Here is a 14,339-nt window from a genome sequence, read left to right on the forward strand (position 1 = left end):
AGAGAAGGGAAGCATGGCATCTTTTGCCCATTCTTCAATACTTTGGCCAAGAAGTGACATGTACTGCTTCTGCTCACAGCCTGTTTACTGAAACAGTAATATGGCCCTGCCAAACTTCAGGGTGAGTGGATGTTATAAACTTCTGGGGACAGGGAGCTGTATTAGTAATCACTGGAGTATGTACCATGGACACTTAATCTACCTTTTAAAAAAATTGAGGTGAAATTCATGCAACATAAAATTTAGTCATTTTAAAATGTGCAATTCAGTTCAGTTCAGTTGCTCAGTTGTGTCCAACTCTTTGTGACCCCATGAATTGCAGAACGCCAGGCTTTCCTGTCCATCACCAACTCCTGGAGCTTGCTCAAACTCATGTCCGTCGAGTTGGTGATGCCAACAAACCATCTCATCGTCTGTTGTCCCCTTCTCTTCCTGCCTTCAATCCTTCCCAGCATCAGAGTCTTTTCCAAGGAGTCAGTTCAAAGTATTTCAGTGGCATTAATTATATAGATTCACAGTGTCGTAAGACTATCACTTCTATCTAGTTCCAAAACATTTTCAGCACCCCTAAAGGAGTCCTTTTGCTCATTTCTCCCTCACTCTGGCCCCTGGCAACATCTAGTCTTCTTTCTGTCTTTATAGATTTACCTATTTTGGATAGTTCATATAAATGGAATCACACACTATGGTGACCTTGGTGTCCGGCTTCTTTCACTTAAGCCAGGTTTTGAATGTTCACCCATATTGTAGCATGCATCAGTACCCATTCCTTTCTGTGGTCAAATAGTATTCCATTCCATAAATAAACTACATTTTGTTTGTCCATTCTTCTGTTGATGGACACTTGGGCTATTTCTACCGTTTGATTACTGTGAATAGTGCTGCTGAGAACATTAGTGTACAAGTATTAAACATCTGTTTTCAATCTTTGGGGTGGAATTGCTGGGTCATATGGTAATTTTGTGTTTAACATTTTAAAACAATTAATTAATTAATTAATTTTAATTGGAGGCTAATTACTTTACACTATTGTAGCGGTTTTTGCCAATACATTGACATGAATCAGCCATGGGTTGTGTTTAAGTTTTTGAGGAACTGCCAAACTGTTTTCCACCAAGTCTACGTTTTCAGCCTGTGTGACTCTAGACAGAGGATGAGATGGCTGGATGGCATCACCGACTGGATGGACATGAGTCTGAGTGAACTCTGGGAGTTGGTGATGGACAGGGAGGCCTGGCGTGCTGCGATTCATGGGGTCGCAAAGAGTCAGACACGACTGAGCGACTGAACTGAACTGAACTGACTCTAGTCCAATGAGGACCAGTCATTGTTCCTAAAGCTACTATTTCACATCCACAGCTCAGGCAATTTCTTCGGTTTTGAATTATTTCCCCTTCTTTTCTCTTTATTGAAATAGAAATCCTAACAAACATTTAAGTTCCAGCCCTGTCTCCCTCAACTGTCAATAAGAATCTCAACTACTTCTGCAAATTCCTATATTTCCTCTTCTTTGTCTCTTTTATATCACTTATTTTATTCTAACTAGTTGTTTATATATATCTTCCTCACTAGATTATAAACTTGCTTGTACAGTTGTTTCTCTTTTATTCCCCATGATAAAAATCAGTTTATTATAGATATTTAATAAATGCTTGTTGAGTGAATAAATGAATAAATGGCTATATTTATATAATCATTTTTTCTCATTTACTATAGCTTTATTTTTTGCAAGTAATATGGACTAGAAGATATTATATTCTTACATTTCTTATTTCAGGGGTGCTTGTTGGGCAAAATTCAGTGAACTTAGTGAAAAGGGCAAATCATTCTTTAATCTAGAGGTATTTGCTTAGATCTGAGGCTGATACCATTGGAAGAAAGACTGATAACTAGCGTTTCAAATCACTAAGTTCTTAGACTTTGGTGGTAGTTTAGTCACTAATTCGTATCCAAATCTTGTGACCCCTGGACTGTAGCCCACCAGGCTTCTCTGTCCATTGGATTTTCCAGGCAAGAATACTAGAGTGGGTTGCCATTTCCTTCTCCAGGGGATCTTCCTGATCCAGGGATTGAACCCCATCTCCTGCACTGCAGGTGGATTCTTTACTGATTAAGCTACCAGGAAAGCCCCCTTAGACTTTAATATCTCCCAATCAAAAATTACCTTCAAGAACCCGAGAAAAGGAAAAAGAACTACTCAGTAAAGCAGACGAGTGTGGAGACCTTCTGGCTTAGTGAGCCTTTCTGAGCCTGCTCTTGTCTTTCATCCATCTAACGAGCACATGGCATCTCATCTTATTCTCTCTTAGCTCGAGCCCACCCAGCATCATCAGTCAAGCTGTCCTAATACTTTCTTTAAATAAATACTAAATAGCCTGGTATTTGGAATAAAACCCCAAACAACATTACAAAACAAGTAAAGAAATGAACTGAGGTCTGAGTGCACCTATTTGTAAGCTGATTATAGAAAAAGAACCTTGCTTTTATGTACTATATCTTTCATGTACTATGGAAAGTGAGAGTGACAAGCATTATTCAGGCCAGGGAAATAGATTCTAGTATGAAAAAGGGGCTAAGTGAAGTGATAAGTGGAGTAGGTCAGTTCCATTATCCCTTAAATACTTTAACAAACTAGTAACTTGTAATTTTATGTTAAAATCCTAGTTAAAAAAAGAAAGTCATAATCACTGAAATCCAAATAAGCTTTACTATCTTGACAAAATTAATTTATATCTTAAAGGATAGGTTCTTAAGATCTTTATTAATAAATCAAAACATAACGTATGTTAATTATGAGTACTAATTTTCCCCCTTAAATTCTATGTAGATTTAAATAAAACCTTTATTTTATCCCAGTTGAAAACTTTCAGGTTGTTAGAGAAAAATATCTATTGTCTTTGTGTATGTATCCCAGAAATTTCCTACAGATTTTCATTGTCAGTCATTCAACAGAAGAAACTATTTATTGGAGGGGTTGTTTGAAAAAAACATAAACATCAGGAGGTTATTTACAAACAGATGTGGTATTTTTAAACCACATCTGTATGTTAACCAACATTGCTTGCTGAAGCTGTTTTGTACTCTGGAATTGTGCATAGTAATAGTCACAAACAGACTGAAAGTTGAATTCTGCTAATCTTACCAACAGATTAGGATAGAGCTTAAACCCTTAGCCTTGTTGTAGAATGGTGATTTTTACCTTTTTTGAGATTATGAACCTCTTTGAAAATCTTAATACAGGATATCAAAATATTTTTGATACCTCTATCAAAAATGTATTATGCACACATAAATAATTTTGCATTCCTTTTGAACATTTCTGAAAAAATATATAAGAAATTACAGTGATTGTCTGAAGAGAGAGTAACTAGAAGACAAGAGTGGGAAGGAAGACTTTTTTATATATTACTTTATACTGCTTTGAAGTTTTTAACTCTGGTATCTATCTTACCTATATATATTTTTTTTTTTTTTAAATGTGCATTTTAAAGTCACAATGTTAAAAATTTTTGTACACAATTTTGGGATCTGTGATTCTTCTCCCCTACAATTTAAAAAATTAAAGCTTTTAATAGAATATGTATTTAGTCAGTTATTATTGTAGAATATTTTACTCTATTACAAAAAATTAGAAATGTAAATAAATAGTTTCAGTGGCCTAGTGGTGTTATAATGTTTCTATAATAAAACATTGTGAGTTTCTCAATTTTAAAATCTTCTTAAACTTTTAAAAACACTATATGGTAATAATAATTATTTAAAGCATTCAGTTTAAGGATTTTTTTTTTCTTTCAAAGGTAGGCAATAAAGGTAGTTCTGCCCAAGTAAGTTGTTTACTGTGAAGGAAAGAATTATATTCTATTTCAGTTCATACAATATTTTGCTTTATTCCTTTCTAAAAGTCTGTATGAATGTGTGGTGACAGAGGGGCTTTTCCTAATAAAAATTGCCCTTAGAAGAAGTGATGAAGATAACTAGTTTAGCCTAGTGTCTCCTAACTTTGGAGGTTCTAATTCAGTAGATCTGGTACTGGAGCCAGAATCTCTATTTTGGACAAGCTTCTTCTATGATTCTGAGTGTTAGGAGATGTAGGAATTACTGGGACACACTATTATGCTTTACTGATTGCCGAGACTAGTCATGAGGATTTGTACTGCTGACTTAGTTACTTAGTGTGTGAATGTAAGTCCCGTTTGCCTTTTGAGGGCTTGGAAAAGAGGAAAGTAAAAAGCCAAAGGGAGTTACAAGCTCATCCCTTTGCATTCCCAATAGCTATTTCTGAGGTGTGCTGGGTCCCTGGAGATTACAAATCAGAGGTTGTTTTATGTCCAAATTGACCCAAAGTCTTAAAGCTTATGGAAAAACTTCCAGGGTGGATATGGGGTGCTTTATTTTTTAAAAAACTTTTTATTTTACATTGGATTACAGCCAATTAACCACGTAGTGGTAGACAGCAAAGGGACCTAGCCACACGTAGACATGTATCTGTTCTCCCCCAAACTGAATATGGGTTGCTTTAGAAATGAGGCTCTACTTAAATTTAGGGAGAATGGAAAGCAGGATGGGATTAAGTAGTATGTGTTGAGGTTATGGATTAGTGATTACTAATTATTTTCTTTAAAAATGTTTTAGGATGATTTCAATTTTTACCTTTTAAGTTTAGCTGTTTCAACAAAATGTACTATTTTTATTAAAAATTAAAAAAAATTGAAAAAGGAAGTGATATGTGGAAAAGCATGACCTAGAAAACTTAAAGGTCATCTGGGCCAACCATCTTTCCCAGTTGCCTGCCTTAGAGAAACCTGGTTATTTGGATCACGTGGCATGAATAAGCCCCCCTTGCCCTTTTAACGGCCACATAGAATATTATAGGCAGAATACCTAGGAAGAAATAACTGCTTCCTGAGCAGTAGACCTGTCTGTACACCTGAAAGACTTCCTTGAAAATCTTATCCATTTTGTTCCTCAAAAGAAAAACAAACAAAAAAAAAACAAAAAACCACGCCAAGGCAAAATCCATGAACCAGAAAACCCAAATTATTCACCAGGCTCAAGTGGAGGATTTAAAATAGCAAAAGGAAGTAAAGCCCATCTCTGTGATGTCAAGCGCTATTTTGGTAGATAGCAAAAGAGTTGAATTATAAGTCCCTCAAAGTTAAAATATTAACCAGACCCTTAGCTATAAGATGTGTTGCCAGGCATCTGTATGGAATAGAACTGTGTAATCAGACTGTATTGTACTTCTCCACACAAAGAGAACCAAAGCTACTGCTTCTAAAGATTAGGAAACTTTCAGTAGACTGACAGAAGACAGTACAGAGGAAATGGCTTGGGGGTGGAGGAGATGTATGAGAGAGGATGAAAGGAACAGCACTCATACTATCCAAATTAGAGCCAGGATGTTTATGCTCAAATCTTGTCTTGGCTCTGTGTCGAGGGGACTGAATAATGGGGACATGGGAAAGTGTATCTCTGAGATCCCTAAATGAGGCATGAAATACACCAAATTCCTCTTATAAATGCCTCTTATTTGCAGCATTCTCTGCACATTTTTGAATATTGTGATTAGAATCCAAAGCCAGCTAATGCTAATTATCCGTACCTTTTTGTTGTTGCTGGTATCCCTTCTGAAGCTGTTCTTTCATTCTGTTCTTTAGAAGTCACACGCCTCCACAAGACTGGAATCTTAGGAGGAGTGTTTTTACTTATCTTTCATTTGTTCAAACAGCATATATTTATTGTGCAGCTCTTTCATGCCGGGCACTGTGCTAGGCACGGAGGGTATAGTTTTTCACGAGATAGACAGTCCCTGTCCTCACAGAGCTTTTACCTCCCTTAGCATCTTATACACAGTTGGCCTTGTTTGTCAAGTGATGTGGACATTAGGTTAACAGAAATCACTAAATTAACACCATTTAAGACAGCATTAAAACATTTCAGGTTCCAGTGTCTCTAATAAATATTTGGCTATTATTAGGACAGACTGAGTAACACTGACATCAGTGGAGTTTAGACTCAAGACTATATTTAGAAAAGTTAAAAGATGTTACTTTTCTTTCTGAAAGAGAATATCTGATTATGGTTTTTCTTTAGTAATTAAAAAAGTTTGATGCATAATTTGCAAAGTACTGGCAAAGGAAAAGAACAACTATTTGTATCTCATTATTGCTGTCTTTAGAACATGTAAGAGGCAGCAGCCGCAACTGCCACAGGTGAAAACAATTACTGTCCTGGGCTTGAATAGAGAAAATCTTGTTGCTTTCCATTGAGTTGGCTTTCTTTACAGGTGTCATACACAAGAAGAATAACACTTTAATAGGAGTTTTAATAGTTTGGGACTTAGGAAACTTAAGAACCTCTGTATAGAGCTTGGGAGCTACGGGTGGAATTTGCCTGGAGCATTGTTAAATTTTGTGACTTGTGTTCTCTGAGGATTCTTTTGCCCGATTTCTCTTGTTTGTGGAGAGCAGAACCACTCTAATTTGAAATTGGAGAAGCTTGGAGAAGGCTCTGTCCGCCCAGATAGCCTCAGTCTCCTGAAGAGTTCACGCATGGCAGTGAACTAGAGTGGAAACTCACTGTAAGATTTTGAATTTGGAGTTTTGATTTGCCTGATTTCATGTTGTAACCTGTGCTTTCCAGTAGAAAAATGAAAATCTTGGGTTTTCCTAATGTAGAACCAATTCATTTTACCAAAGACTGACACAATTTTCACACATGGACAACTGAGTCACACTGTATGTAAGGCTTTCTGCTGGAAAGACCAAACATACTCTGGCATCAATTTTATTGAGATAAAGTATAAATACTATTAGTTCATGTTAATATGTTTTCTAAGCAAAGGAACAACAGACTATCAGTTGGGTGCTTCTATTTTTTTCTATTCCATCAAGAACAAATTATTTCCAATTTGCATCTTAAACTCCCCATTATTTTTTATGCTTGCTCTACAGCTGAATAAAGACTTTTTTTGGGATTTGTGACAATTCTCTTGGCTTGAACTTTGAAGCATGTCTTGCCCTTAGAGACTGTTTATGGTCATTCATACACGTTTGTTCCTTCAAAATGTAACTAGGCTTGTGAGAGTCAATTTTGTGCATTTCAACATTAAGTTCTATTTATTGTGATTTATGGGATGAGAAATTGGGTTACATGGCATCCCAACATCCCGCTAAGTATGTATGGCTTTTGATTTTAAGTGATTTACATTATTCTTTCCCAAGTGGAACTGTCATACTGCATTAACAATTTCTTTCAGAATTCCACTAATAAATCACAGATTTTCACTGCTAGTATTCCATTGCTTATTCCTTAATGACACCCCTTTCTAGTTGGTTTTGCAAGCTCATGGAGTATTTAAAAACAAATTCTCAGAATGCCCTCAGAACATTCGGTTCAGACCAGATGCCTTGGAACTACAGCGCTTTCTGAGTTTTTCCGCCACTCCCGCAATACCAAATGTAGCTTCCTTTAGTGTCTTTTAGGGTTTTCCAGGGCTCCCCTGGCCTCGGGCTGGGAGAGCGGAAAGAGCTCATCGGTTAGTTTGAAGGCAGGCAGGCTGTACAGGCAGCTTTTCCCAGACTCTCCCAGCTCCGGTTTTTCATGCATACCAACAGAGCCGCTTTTTTCCTCCAGTGATTGAAACCATCTGGACTGCAGGGGCGTCACGTGTGTGTGAGAAAATGACATAAAGTTTCAGACCCTCTTGTGTTTTGCTCCAGACCCAGACAATTCTTCGTCGGATGGTCCGAGGTGAGGGCCGGTCCAGTTTGAGGACCAACTCCTCATCCTGTTCTCCACCCCCATCTTCCCATCCCCAGCGCCCTCCCTCCCCCGCTTTGCGCGCACTCAGCGCGGTTTTCTTGTTCCCTCCAGAGCCTCCGAGCATACCCCTCCGCCGGGCTCCAGCAGCCCACCCTCCCAGTCTCGGGTGGAGGCACACCTCCTCCACGCCCCTCTCCACTCAAATCTGTGCTCCCTCCATTCTCTCTCGCTTCAGCCCGGCCGCAGCCCCGGGCGCGGATGCCCGCCCGACGACCGCCCTCTCTCCCGGAGCGGCTCCTCCTCCGGGCTGCGCGGCTGCAGGCAAGCCCCCATCCTTGCGAGCACCCAGCCCGGCTGGGGGGCTCAGAGGTAAGTGCGTCCCGGCCGCCGCCCAGGCTTTCCCTGCCCGTCTTCCCGCCAGGAGGTTGCTTGCTGGCCTCAGTGCTCTTGCTCCACAGGCCGGGTGGCGGGCAGAAGGGGCGCCGGTTCCGGCTCCGCCGCGCCCTGCCCTGCGGCTGCAGTCTGAGCCCTTTCCCCGCTAGTCACCACTCTGCCCGGGAGGTGTTCCAGTTCGGTGAGTATTAGCGATCCCAGGCCTCTGAAAGCGCAGAGGAGTAGGGTTGGTGGGGGCTGCCCTCCGGGCGGTCCTGGCAAGCCTTGCTTCCCGGCTCCTCTGGGGCGCGCAGTTGGGGGTGGGGAACATGGAGCCGAGGGTCTGGGGAAGCGAAGAGCTGGTTGGTGTGCGAGGAGGAGCCCGAGGTCTGGGCGGTCCTGGTAGTGGGCTCTCTGCGAGCCCCTGGATGCGCCCTAGCTGCTCGGCAGCTCTTACCTGCAGCTGTGGTAGTTTGTGTGCACTTCTTCCAGAACACACACACACACACACACACACACGCACGCACACACACGGAACTCAAACAAAGGAAAATTAATTTTGCTCTCTATCACTTTATGTTTACTTTTTTTTTTTTTTTTGCTGTTCTTTTGAAGTGCACTAAGTATTGAAAGTGCATTTTTAAGTGACCCAAGACCAAAGGAACACACTTTAGCCAACGTTTCTGCTCCCTGATTAAAGAATTTAGTAGTTTGTAGAATTCAAGAGACTGAACGTTTTCAAGTGTTTATAAAGAGAGATTATTGCATTTTCCTGTGGTCTTTATGAGAATGTGGTTTACAATTGAACCTGTGTGAAACAGCTTCACTAAGAGAATTTCGCGAAATGCTGCCTCAGTCCACCTCTTGCCTTATCCTGATAAGGTTGTTTCTTCTGTTTGGACGGCAGGGTCTTGGGAATGGTGAAGGGGTCATTATTCCTTCTGCAGGGCTGTTTTGAGCTAGGGCTTATGTTCAAGTTCCTCAGTTGGCCATCTTAGGATAGGGTCACCAAGTTAAAACCCCAGTAACTGTATTACTGTTTGTTTGTTTTTTTTCCTCCCAGGTAATATTTTCAGAAGGTGAATCCCTTCGTTGATGAGGTTTTTCAGAAATAGGGGTTTCTAAGGGATCAGAAATAGTCTAATTTCAGAAAGCTAATCAAAGATAGAGACCAGATTGCTCAGTCTGTCTCCCATGGTGAATTAGGGACAGCACAAAGCAAAAGCTAAAAAGAACCTATTGAATGCATGGAGTGAATTAAAGCTTCTTGGACTCGCCGGCTTGGCTGAGGGTTCCCTTGTGACTACATAGATTAAGGCTTCATTTTCATTTACCCAATAAATATTACCCTTGGAAAAACTCCCCAAGATATGTGGGAGATTTTCTCAAGCGTATATGGAAAGTGGTATTATCCCCTCATTGGGCCAGAAAGGCTCCCATCATTGGTAGACAACCCCAAGGCAACTGTTTCTTCAAAGTATTTTTTATTGACCACTTAAATTGTTATTGGCTTGATGATTGATTAAAAACTTTGCTTTTGGGTTTGTGGACGTGTCCGGGAAAGAGGAGCAACACATAGAGAAGAACAAAAAATTTAGATCCATTGGCCTAAAATATAAGAAGCTCAGAGGAGAAAATGATCATGAGCCAGGGTAACTTTATAGAAAAGATTTCAGTTAGGCATTGAAGCAAAGCATGGTTCTGAAATCAGTGGAAAGTTGCTGGGGAGAATTTTCAAGAGGGAAGAGAGTAGACCTTTTGGATTGGAGCTAGGGAGAGAAGTGGTGCTTACTGAGCATCATCGCCTCTGTGCCGTATGCCATGTTCTGTCTTCCATCCTCTAGGGCTATGGCATAGGTATTGCTCTTCTTGTTTTAAAGAGAAGTGACCACACAGATAAGTAACCTGTTCAGGATCGCACAAGTGGTAAGTGGTGGAGCTGGAATTCCTGCTCCCTGTGATCTGACTCTGAAGGTTGTCCTTCCCCAGGGACAGTGGCAGGTTCAGCTGAAGCAGACGGGTCAGCTTGAATTCTGGCTTAGGAGTTGGAACTTCATCCTATTACTCTGTCTGGTTTTTAAAGATTTTTGAGAAAGGAAATGATGGGTAAAGCAGAGTTTTTAGAAGATTATTATGACATCTGTGTATAGGAATGTAACATGCTTATCTTAGGTAACCTGCAAGATGTAGTTCTTAATTGGCAGCCTAAAGAGAGTGAGTGTGGTCAGGATATCTCGGTGTGTAACTTCCTGCCCCGTTCCCCCTACCCTTTGATGGCTTCGTTCACTGGGTGAGAACCAATTGATTGCACAGACCACAGGGCTGCCAGGGATCAGGGAAGCGCTGGATCTGAGCAGGTGAGCGTTGGCATGGAATGTGTATGTGGAGCTCCACGACTGCTGGTTTGTCCTTTATGTTCCCACGTGGTTCACAGTGCTCTGGTGGAAAGGTTTTCCTTTCCTGGCTACCCTGGGGTATAGATCAATGTTGTAATTTGTTTAAGAGCCTAGGTTGCAAAGTTGAACCCCCAAACTAGGGCCTCTGCCCTAAAATGTTGTTTAAGTTGAGATGCCCTTTCCTTTCAACATTCCCTTGCTTCTTAAAAATGCCAAAATTTAAAACTTGGCACCAGCAAGGTGAAAACGAATTGAAATTACCTTTCTTATTAATAAGACCAGTTAAGAAAAAATGTAGATTTATTTCACTTTTTTGTTATGGAGGAGCAATAGGTTGCATTTGGGTAGTTACTGTGTAGGAATTTAGAAGGGATCGGAAAGCCAGGATTTTGAGATGTGCAAAGCTCTTTCTACCCTGCCACATTTCCTACCAGTTAATTGTGTTGTTCACTTGTTCAGCTTGGGAGCTTGCAGGGCCATCCACTACCCAAGTTTATAACCAGGCCCTTTGATTCTCTGCAGATAATGGGCACAGGAAGGGCAGCAGTGGGTGGAGCCATTTTGCTAGAATTGTCTCCCACTTTGAATGCAATCTCGATTTCTTACTCTTCCTTGTCAACCTCTAGGCCTTTCCTCTGAATGTGTCAGGGCTCTGAAGACTTGGTTCTTAGGCCAAGGGAGATCAGGTAACAGGCGATGAGACAGAAAAGGGCAACTAACAGAAAAATCGCTTGTCAACTGGAGAAGTTTTGTTTTATTAATAAACTCATGTTAGAGTCAACCACGTTTTTTGGTAAAATAAAAAGATGCAAAATGGGCTTCCCTGGTGGCTCAGGGGTGAAGAATCTACCTGCAAATATAGGAGACATGGGTTCGATCCTCCATCTGGGAAGATCCCACTTGCCACAGAGCAACTAAGCCTGTGCATCACAACTGCTGAGCCTGTGCTCTAGAGCCCGGGAGTCACAACTACTGAGCCCACTCGCCGCAACTGCTAAAGGCCACACTCACTAGAGCCTGTGCTCCACAAGAGAGGCCACCGCAATGAGAGGCCCGTGTATTCCAAGTAGAGAGTAGTCCCTGCTCATTGCAACTAGAGAAAAGCCTTCGCAGCAACGAAGACCCAGTACAGCAAAAATTTTTTTAAAAAGTTGCAAAGCTAAAATTTCATCTCAGTTCTCCAAATTCATTTTTACCTTTAAGAGCCTCTAACTGGAGAGCTTGCCCTATTGAATGAGGCTTTGGTTTGTGAAATTCTCACCAGCAGCTCTAAATGTGTCAGGATATGACTCAGTTTGGGTTCGGACCTCCGAGGAATGTGCCCTCTTGAAGTAGGGAATTTAGAGTCCGAAGATATGGGTAAGGTTCCAGCTTTGCCATTTGTTCAGAAGTGTCTGGAATTCGATGTTTCTTAGCTCAGTTTATCTAGTTCTTCTAGATCAGAGTAATCTCCCAGGATGAACCCATAGTTCATGCCCTGAACTATGGGTCCTTGGCTCCTTCTCGCATTTTGTATCTTGTATCACTTGAAAGCCATTTTGTTTTATCTGTGGCCTGTGGTTATAGACGAGAAAGGAAAACTAGGATTTTTCTCCAGAATATGGCAGATCTTTTGGTATGGATTTCTGTGAGAATGCTCTTGAGGTTAGTTTTGACAGTTGGGGGTCTCAAAAAGAGACTTTGGCAGTGCTCTTGTTTAAATGTCAGAGATGTTTTGGTTGCATTTTTGGCTCATTGCTTACACAGTTGTTAGTGTTTTTATATTTGGTAAGCATCTATCATTTTTATAATTTATTAAAGGAATGATTTACATTTTCCAAGATAGCTAAAAGCTTAGAAAAAGAGGACTAGAATATCCTTTGGATAGTCAGATGTAATCTCCTAGAATAGTAGAACCATTTGACTGTTTTAACCCACTCCAACTCCACCTCCAATTATCCTTAAATCTCCACCTCCAAATATTCTTAAGTCTTTCTCAAGAGATTTGCTCTTTCTCAAGAGACTTCACAGTCTCTCCAGGAAATGTTTCCTGAGCTTTCCAGACTGATGATCACAGATTATCTCTTTGTAGTTAGCCTGAGCTTTTTTTTTTTCTCTTAGTGTTTCTTGCTTTTACCCTTTTCTCATGCCTCTTAATGCACAATTGTTCACAGAGTGGGCATGTTGTCTTTCTTGGAGCCTAATGTCAGCTACCAGAAATGTAGATTGCTCCTTCTGTACCCATCTTTTCCTTCCCTTTCTCTGGCTAAACAAGCTGAGTTGCTTTTTAGACCTGTGCTTATATGTGTTGTTTTGTGTGTTGTTTTATGTAGTAAGTCAGTATCCAATATGTTGGCAATTAGAGCTTTCAAATTGAAGGATGCTTTTTGGAAATAAAATGTGCTTTTTTCCTCCCTTATCAGCATGAGTGGTTGTGGAACATATGTAAACACTGGAGAGGATCTTAAAAAAAAAAAAAATTATCACCAAAAGAATTTTACCCAAGTCTTTTAAGGACTTAAAAAGAATCCAGCCTTTGTAAGATTGTAGTAAAAGTAACAGACTAACCCAATTAAGGCCTTTCTAGAAGTGTGGGAATCATTTGTTCAAACCAGAATCTAGGACCCCTGAGTAAATATGATAGAAAGAATCTGCTTAACCCTTTATAAGAGCATAAGAAAGAAAACCTCTTCTCACGGGCCTCTTGTGATAGAGGGCCTTAGCGAGCGCATGCTGAGAGTCCTGGTTGTCAGTGTTGTGAAAACGGCTTTGAGTGGGCCAGTGTCACTGTTGGTGACTTTCTGTCTTCCTTTGATGTGAATTTGGGATCTTGGGTGTTAATTTGAATATAGTTTGAAGTTTGAATATAGAATATTTGTGAATTTTTTTATCCCCTCTCCCTATTCTTTCCTTTCTTGAAGGCTAGATTGGAGTAGATATAGCTTTTAATGAAGGAGTCAATGTCTGAGGATATTTTTGTCAGACGCTAGTCTTCAGGACACCCCACTCCAGTACTCTTGCCTGGAAAATCCCATGGGCAGAGGAGCCTGGTAGGCAGCAGTCCATGGGGTCGCGAAGAGTCCGACGTGACTGAGCGATTTGACTTTCACTTTTCACTTTCATGCATTGGAGAAGGAAATGGCAACCCACTCCAGCGTTCTTGCCTGGAGAATCCCAGGGACGGGGGAGCCTGGTTGGCTGCCATCTATGGGGTCGCACAGAGTCGGACACGACTGAAGTGACTTAGCAGCAGCAGCAGCAGCAGTCTTCAGGAAGCATTATTCATCCACTCTGGTGTTCAACATTACTGAATATCTGCTATGGACATAGCACATTGGCTAGTGCTTTCAAGCATCTCTTTGTTCTCTTATTGCTTTTCTTCAGTAAACACGCTTGATACAAGGAATTTGAATTGAGGAGTGGGTAGAGTAAAGAAGTTAGATGGGAAGTAATTTTTGGATAACCCTGGTTGGAGTATTGCTATGGGGATCTGATCTAGATGCTGAGATTACTCCTGATAGAGTTTCAACACGTGAGCATATATTTTCTAGTAAGTGAACAGGGTTCAGTCAGTTATTTTTGCTGCTAGTCACGTTTGGTTACATTTACAGTTGCTGGGAGCTCCACTTAAATGCAGTAGCTCCTGTATTAGGAGGTACCCACTGGGTTAGTAGCAAGGATTGCCTGGAGAAGTTTTTCCTAAAAGTCTGGTCTTGGCACTTGAGCCAGGGATGGATGCTAGGTGCTTAGACCCAAGGAGCTTCTACACAACCAGAATGATCCTAACACTGGGATCCAAAGGGAATAGAAGCTCCCCTGAAACTTTGT

General features: G+C 40.8%; 1 protein-coding gene across 2 annotated transcripts in view; it reads left to right on the forward strand.

Moving 5' to 3' along the window:
- Positions 1 to 7,875: 7,875 nt before the first annotated feature.
- DENND2B (DENN domain containing 2B) overlaps positions 7,876 to 14,339 on the forward strand; it is a 171,671-nt gene continuing 165,207 nt past the window's right edge. For both annotated transcript variants that reach the window (XM_061440862.1, XM_061440863.1), the window contains exon 1: positions 7,876 to 8,133. The gene's annotated coding sequence lies outside the window, so the exon portion shown is untranslated. The remainder of the gene's footprint in view (positions 8,134 to 14,339) is intronic.

The sequence above is a fragment of the Bos javanicus genome, chromosome 15 (genome assembly GCF_032452875.1).
Source record: "Bos javanicus breed banteng chromosome 15, ARS-OSU_banteng_1.0, whole genome shotgun sequence".
In the NCBI taxonomy this organism is placed as follows: Eukaryota; Metazoa; Chordata; class Mammalia; order Artiodactyla; family Bovidae; genus Bos; species Bos javanicus.